Raw genomic sequence first — 6,055 nt, 5'->3', positions numbered from 1 at the left:
TGGTTTTTAATTTTTTTTGGGGGGGGGGGCAGTTTGCCCGCAACTCGATCTCTTTTCCCCACCTCCCACCCTCTTTATTTAAGAAAAACACTAAGGGGGAAGTCAACTAAATCCCTGGAATTTCCACCGTGGCCAAAGCGGAACGCGAGGCGTCCCGTTAACTACAAAAACCAGAGGTACCGTTGTGATTTCCCTCTTCCCCCCCCCCCACCACCCCCCGCCAGCAATTGCACCTGAATCATTCCACCACCTCCCGCTCAGACTGCGGCCCGGAGACCCCGTGCATTATGAAGAAGGCTTTTTTTTTTTTGGGTCCGGTTGTGTGTTTTTTTTTCTCTCGTTTTGTTTTTTTTTTAGAATGGAGGGCTCGTGTGAAAACCTTGCCAACTTTGTGTATAAAAAAAAAAGTTGTACATATTTGTACAGATATTTCTAAAACCCATTATTTTCTATGCACTTTTTTTATTTAAAAGATGGTTTCCTTAATAAAGGTGTTCAGTTGTTCAGAGGCTCAAGCGGCAACACCGATTTTTATAAAAGGTTTTATTCTCTGGGGACACGGCATTCCCCCCCCCCCCCCCCGAGCTGCACGCTCAGCAGCAAGGGCGTGTGTTATTGTGAAATGAGGAACAGAAAAATGTTACGAAGTACTCAACAGCAACAAGGTGCATTTACGTAGCGCCTTCAGTGCAGTATAATATCCCCAAGGTGCTTCAGGTGACCCCGAGCCACATCGGGAGATATTAGGGACCGGCGACCAAAAGCTCATCAGAGAGGTCGTTTTTTTTTTTTTAAGGAGCGTCTTTAAAGGATGAGAGAGAGAGAGAGAGAGGCGGAGAGGTTTAGGGAGGGAATTCCAGAGCTCGGGGCCCCCAGGCTGCTGAAGGCACGGCCGCCAATGGCAGAGCGAGGGGCAAGAGGCCAGAATTGGAGGAGCGCAGAGATCTCGGAGGGTTGTAGGGGCTGGAGGAGGTTACAGAGATAGGGAGGGTTGTAGGGGCTGGAGGAGGTTACAGAGATAGAGGGAGGGTTGTCGGGGCTGGAGGAGGTTACAGAGACAGGGAGGGTTGTCGGGGCTGGAGGAGGTTACAGAGATAGGGAGGGTTGTAGGGGCTGGAGGAGGTTACAGAGATAGAGGGAGGGTTGTCGGGCTGGAGGAGGTTACAGAGATAGGGAGGGTTGTCGGGGCTGGAGGAGGTTACAGAGATAGGGTGGGTTGTCGGGCTCGAGGCGGTTACAGAGATAGGGAGGGTTGTCGGGGCTGGAGGAGGTTACAGAGATAGGGAGGCTTGTAGAGGCTGGAGGAGGTTACAGAGATAGGGAGGGGTGTCGGGGCTGGAGGAGGTTACAGAGATAGGGAGGGTTGTCGGGGCTGGAGGAGGTTACAGAGATAGGGAGGGGTGTTGGGGCTGGAGGAGGTTACAGAGATAGGGAGGGGTGTCGGGGCTGGAGGAGGTTACAGAGATAGGGAGGCTTGTAGAGGCTGGAGGAGGTTACAGAGATAGGGAGGATTGTAGGGGCTGGAGGAGGTTACAGAGATAGGGAGGATTGTAGGGGCTGGAGGAGGTTACAGAGATAGGGAGAGGCGGCCGTGGAGGGATTTAAAAAAAAAAAAAATCTTTCATGGGATGTGTGTGTCGCAGGCCAGACCAGCATTTATTGCCCATCCCTAATTGCCCTTGAACTGAGTGTCTTGCACGGCCATTTCAGAGGGCAGTTAAGAGTTAACCCCATTGCTGTGGTTCTGGAGTCACATGTAGGCCAGACCAGGTAAGGACAGCAGATTTCCTTCCCGAAAGGACATTAGTGAAGCAGATGGTTCATAGTTTCATGGCACCATCACACTGAGACCTCGCTTTCAATTACAGATTTTTATTAATGAATTGATTTTATGTATTAATTGAATTTAAATGCCACCAGCTGCCTAGGTGGGATTTGAACCCGAGTTCCCAAGGCGATAGTCTGGGCCTCTGGGTTACTAGTGCAGTGACATCTCCACTGTCTCCCCCCGTATGAGGAAGAGAGACTTTCAAAATCGAGGCATTGCTGGACTGGGAGCTGCTGTTGGCCAGGAAGCCAAGTCATTCCTGCATCTGGTATTTCAAACATTGCAGAATGCGAGCGTGGGAGATCTGGGTGTCTGGTTGAGGCATGGCTGTGAGTTGCTGGCAAGAGTGAGATGCAGAAACAACATAAAGCTGTGCATCGATGCACAGAATCCACATCAAAGGCTTGCAATTCTCTAACACCTTTCCCCACCTCAGGACGTTCCAAAGCGCCTCACTAGATTCTCACCGTCAGGCACCCTGTTTCAAGAGGGGAGTCTCTCCGTCAGGGATCCTGTTTAAAGAGGGAGTCTCACCGTCAGGGATCCTGTTTAAAGAGAGAGTCTCTCCGTCTGCCCCAACACCCGCTTCCTTTCCCCTGGCACCTTCCCACTCGAACACAGGAGATGTGACACCTGCCCTTTTGGCGCCTCCCTTCTCATTGTCCAGGACCCTCCCCCGCAATTTAAGGAGAAGGGTAGGAGGTTTAGAGGGGATTTGAGCAAACATTTTTTCACCCAGAGGGTGGTTGGAATCTGGAACGCACTGCCTGAAGGGGTGGTAGAGGCAGGAACCCTCACAACATTTAAGAATTATTTAGATGAGCACTTGAAACGCCGTAGCATACAAGGCTAGGGGCCAAGTGCTGGAAAATGGGAATAGAATAGATTGGTGCTTGATGGCCGGCACAGACACGATGGGCCGAAGGGCCTGTTTCTGTGCTGTATAACTCTATGAAACACTCCTTCCAGGCGAAGCAGCGATTTACTTGTACTCCTTTCGACTGGGCGCTTTCTGGACTCAATATTGATTTCAACAATTTCAGACCGTAAACTTAGGCACCAGCTTTTATTTATTTTAGTTTAGAGATACTGCACTGAAACAGGCCCTTCGGCCCACCGAGTCTGTGCCGACCATCAACCACCCATTTATACTAATCTGACATTAATCCCATATTCCTACCACATCCCCACCTTCCCTCAATTCCCCTACCTACACTAGGGGCAATTCACAATGGCCAATTTACCTAGCAACCTGCAAGCCTTTGGCTGTGGGAGGAAACCGGAGCACCCGGCAGAAACCCGTGCTGGATTTAACTCCCTATCTGGGGAACTGTCGCGTGAAGAGGGCGTCAGAGAGAAAGATTTGTGATCCAAGCTCACTGAATCACGTGCCCAGAGCAGAATGACCTTGAATGTGGAGAGAGGGGAAAGCAAACAGCAAATTGTAGCTTCATACTGTCTGCAAAAACAGATCTATTAACAGTAAACACTTGCAAATACGAGCAGCAGAATTACAATCAAATGTTGGACGTTAATCGTCACCTGAGCCGACAGACATACAGTCACGTCTCCTCTGCTGCAGCTGGCTGTAAACCAAGCACTGGTGACCTTATCAAAACACTTGATCTCAGCGGCGAGTGCCTCCACCTCCGAGTCAAAAAGATCCCGGGTTCAAATCCCCACTCGGTGTACTTGAGCAGAAATATCCAAGCCGATACTCCCAAAACTGAGGAAGGGCCGCAATGTCTGATGGGCAGTACCGAGGGAGTACTGACCCTCCGACAGTGCGGCGCTCCCTCAGTACTGACCCTCCGACAGTGCGGCGCTCCCTCAGTACTGACCCTCCGACAGTGCGGCGCTCCCTCAGTACTGACCCTCCGACAGTGCGGCGCTCCCTCAGTACTGACCCTCCGACAGTGCGGCGCTCCCTCAGTACTGACCCTCCGACAGTGCGGCGCTCCCTCATTACTGGCGTGTGTCAGCGTGGATTCTGGGGCTCAATTTCTCTGCAGTGGGGTGTGAAGCCACGACCTGACTCAGGTGAGTGAGGGAATGCTCCCCATGTGTCTTTGGGATGTCCTGATGTAGAGAAAGACACAATAACAATGTTCGCTTTTCCACTCTTCCTTGCATCCGTGCTTTGCTGTGTGTCCGGACCCTTCTGGGATGATCTGCTGTGTTGAAGACCTGAGATAAAGGCAGCTCTCTCGTGCGGAGTGAACACAGTGTTCCTGTAAATCGCCCACCCAAAGAGACACCAGGATTCAGCAGAACCTTGAGGGTCCCGCTATTTCCATTCCGCATAACCACCACCACCGCCTTCTCAACCTGACCTCGCGTCCCCCACCACGAATGATCACACATTCTCTATTTCTTCAATGGCTCCCACCACACCCTCGATTGTCTTTGGCGAAGACCACTGTTGGCCAGGCAAACACCCGCTGTCTTCCAGGCAAGCGTTTGTCACATTATTCTGTGTGTGTGTGTCTCTGTGTGTCTGCTTTTAGTGCTGTTCATCTCTCATCTTTTTCATTCCAAGCTCATTTTGCAAACATGAACCAGTCTGTTCTCCCCACGAACGTTGCCACCAACAAAACTAATCCCACTGCCCCGCGCTCTCCCCATAGCCCTGTATCAATCCCAAACTAATCCCACTGCCCCGCGCTCTCCCCATAGCCCTGTATCAATCCCAAACTAATCCCACTGCCCCGCTCTCTCCCCATAGACCTGTATCAATCCCCAAACTAATCCCACTGCCCCGCGCTCTCCCCATAGTCCTGTATCAATCCCAAACTAATCCCACTGCCCCGCGCTCTCCCCATAGCCCTGTATCAATCCCCAAACTAATCCCACTGCCCCCGCGCTCTCCCCAGAGCCCTGTATCAATCCCAAACTAATCCCACTGCCCCGCGCTCTCCCCATAGTCCTGTATCAAACCCAAACTAATCCCACTGCCCCGCTCTCGCCCCATAGCCCTGTATCAATCCCAAACTAATCCCACTGCCCCGCGCTCTCCCCATAGTCCTGTATCAATCCCCAAACTAATCCCACTGCCCCACTCTCTCCCCATAGCCCTGTATCAATCCCAAACTAATCCCACTGCCCCGCGCTCTCTCCGTATAGTCCTGTATCAAACCCAAACTAATCCCACTGCCCCGCTCTCTCCCCATAGCCCTGTATCAAACCCAAACTAATCCCACTGCCCCTGCTCTCTCCCCATAGCCCTGTATCAATCCCCAAACTAATCCCACTGCCCCGCTCTCTCCCTAAAGTCCTGTATCAATCCCCAAACTAATCCCACTGCCCCTGCTCTCTCCCTAAAGTCCTGTATCAAACCCAAACTAATCCCACTGCCCCGCTCTCTCCCTAAAGTCCTGTATCAATCCCCAAACTAATCCCACTGCCCCTGCTCTCTCCCTAAAGTCCTGTATCAAACCCAAACTAATCCCACTGCCCCGCTCTCTCCCCATAGCCCTGTATCAAACCCAAACTAATCCCACTGCCCCTGCTCTCTCCCTAAAGTCCTGTATCAAACCCAAACTAATCCCACTGCCCCTGCTCTCTCCCCATAGCCCTGTATCAATCCCCAAACTAATCCCACTGCCCCGCTCTCTCCCTAAAGTCCTGTATCAATCCCCAAACTAATCCCACTGCCCCTGCTCTCTCCCTAAAGTCCTGTATCAAACCCAAACTAATCCCACTGCCCCCGCTCTCTCCCTATAGTCCTGTATCAATCCCAAACTAATCCCACTGCCCTGCTCTCTCCCTAAAGTCCTGTATCAAACCCAAACTAATCCCACTGCCCCCGCTCTCTCCCTATAGTCCTGTATCAAACCCAAACTAATCCCACTGCCCTGCTCTCTCCCTAAAGTCCTGTATCAAACCCAAACTAATCCCACTGCCCTGCTCTCTCCCTAAAGTCCTGTATCAAACCCAAACTAATCCCACTGCCCCGCGCTCTCCCCATAGTCCTGTATCAATCCCAAACTAATCCCACTGCCCCTGCTCTCTCCCCATAGCCCTGTATCAATCCCCAAACTAATCCCACTGCCCCGCTCTCTCCCTAAAGTCCTGTATCAAACCCCAAACTAATCCCACTGCCCCCGCTCTCTCCCTAAAGTCCTGTATCAAACCCAAACTAATCCCACTGCCCCCGCTCTCTCCCTAAAGTCCTGGATCAATCCCCAAACTAATCCCACTGCCCCCGCTCTCTCCCCATAGCCCTGT

This window comes from Heterodontus francisci, chromosome 39, assembly GCF_036365525.1.
Source record: "Heterodontus francisci isolate sHetFra1 chromosome 39, sHetFra1.hap1, whole genome shotgun sequence".
In the NCBI taxonomy this organism is placed as follows: domain Eukaryota; kingdom Metazoa; phylum Chordata; class Chondrichthyes; order Heterodontiformes; family Heterodontidae; genus Heterodontus; species Heterodontus francisci.
Note: the sequence above shows the minus strand (reverse complement) of the source record.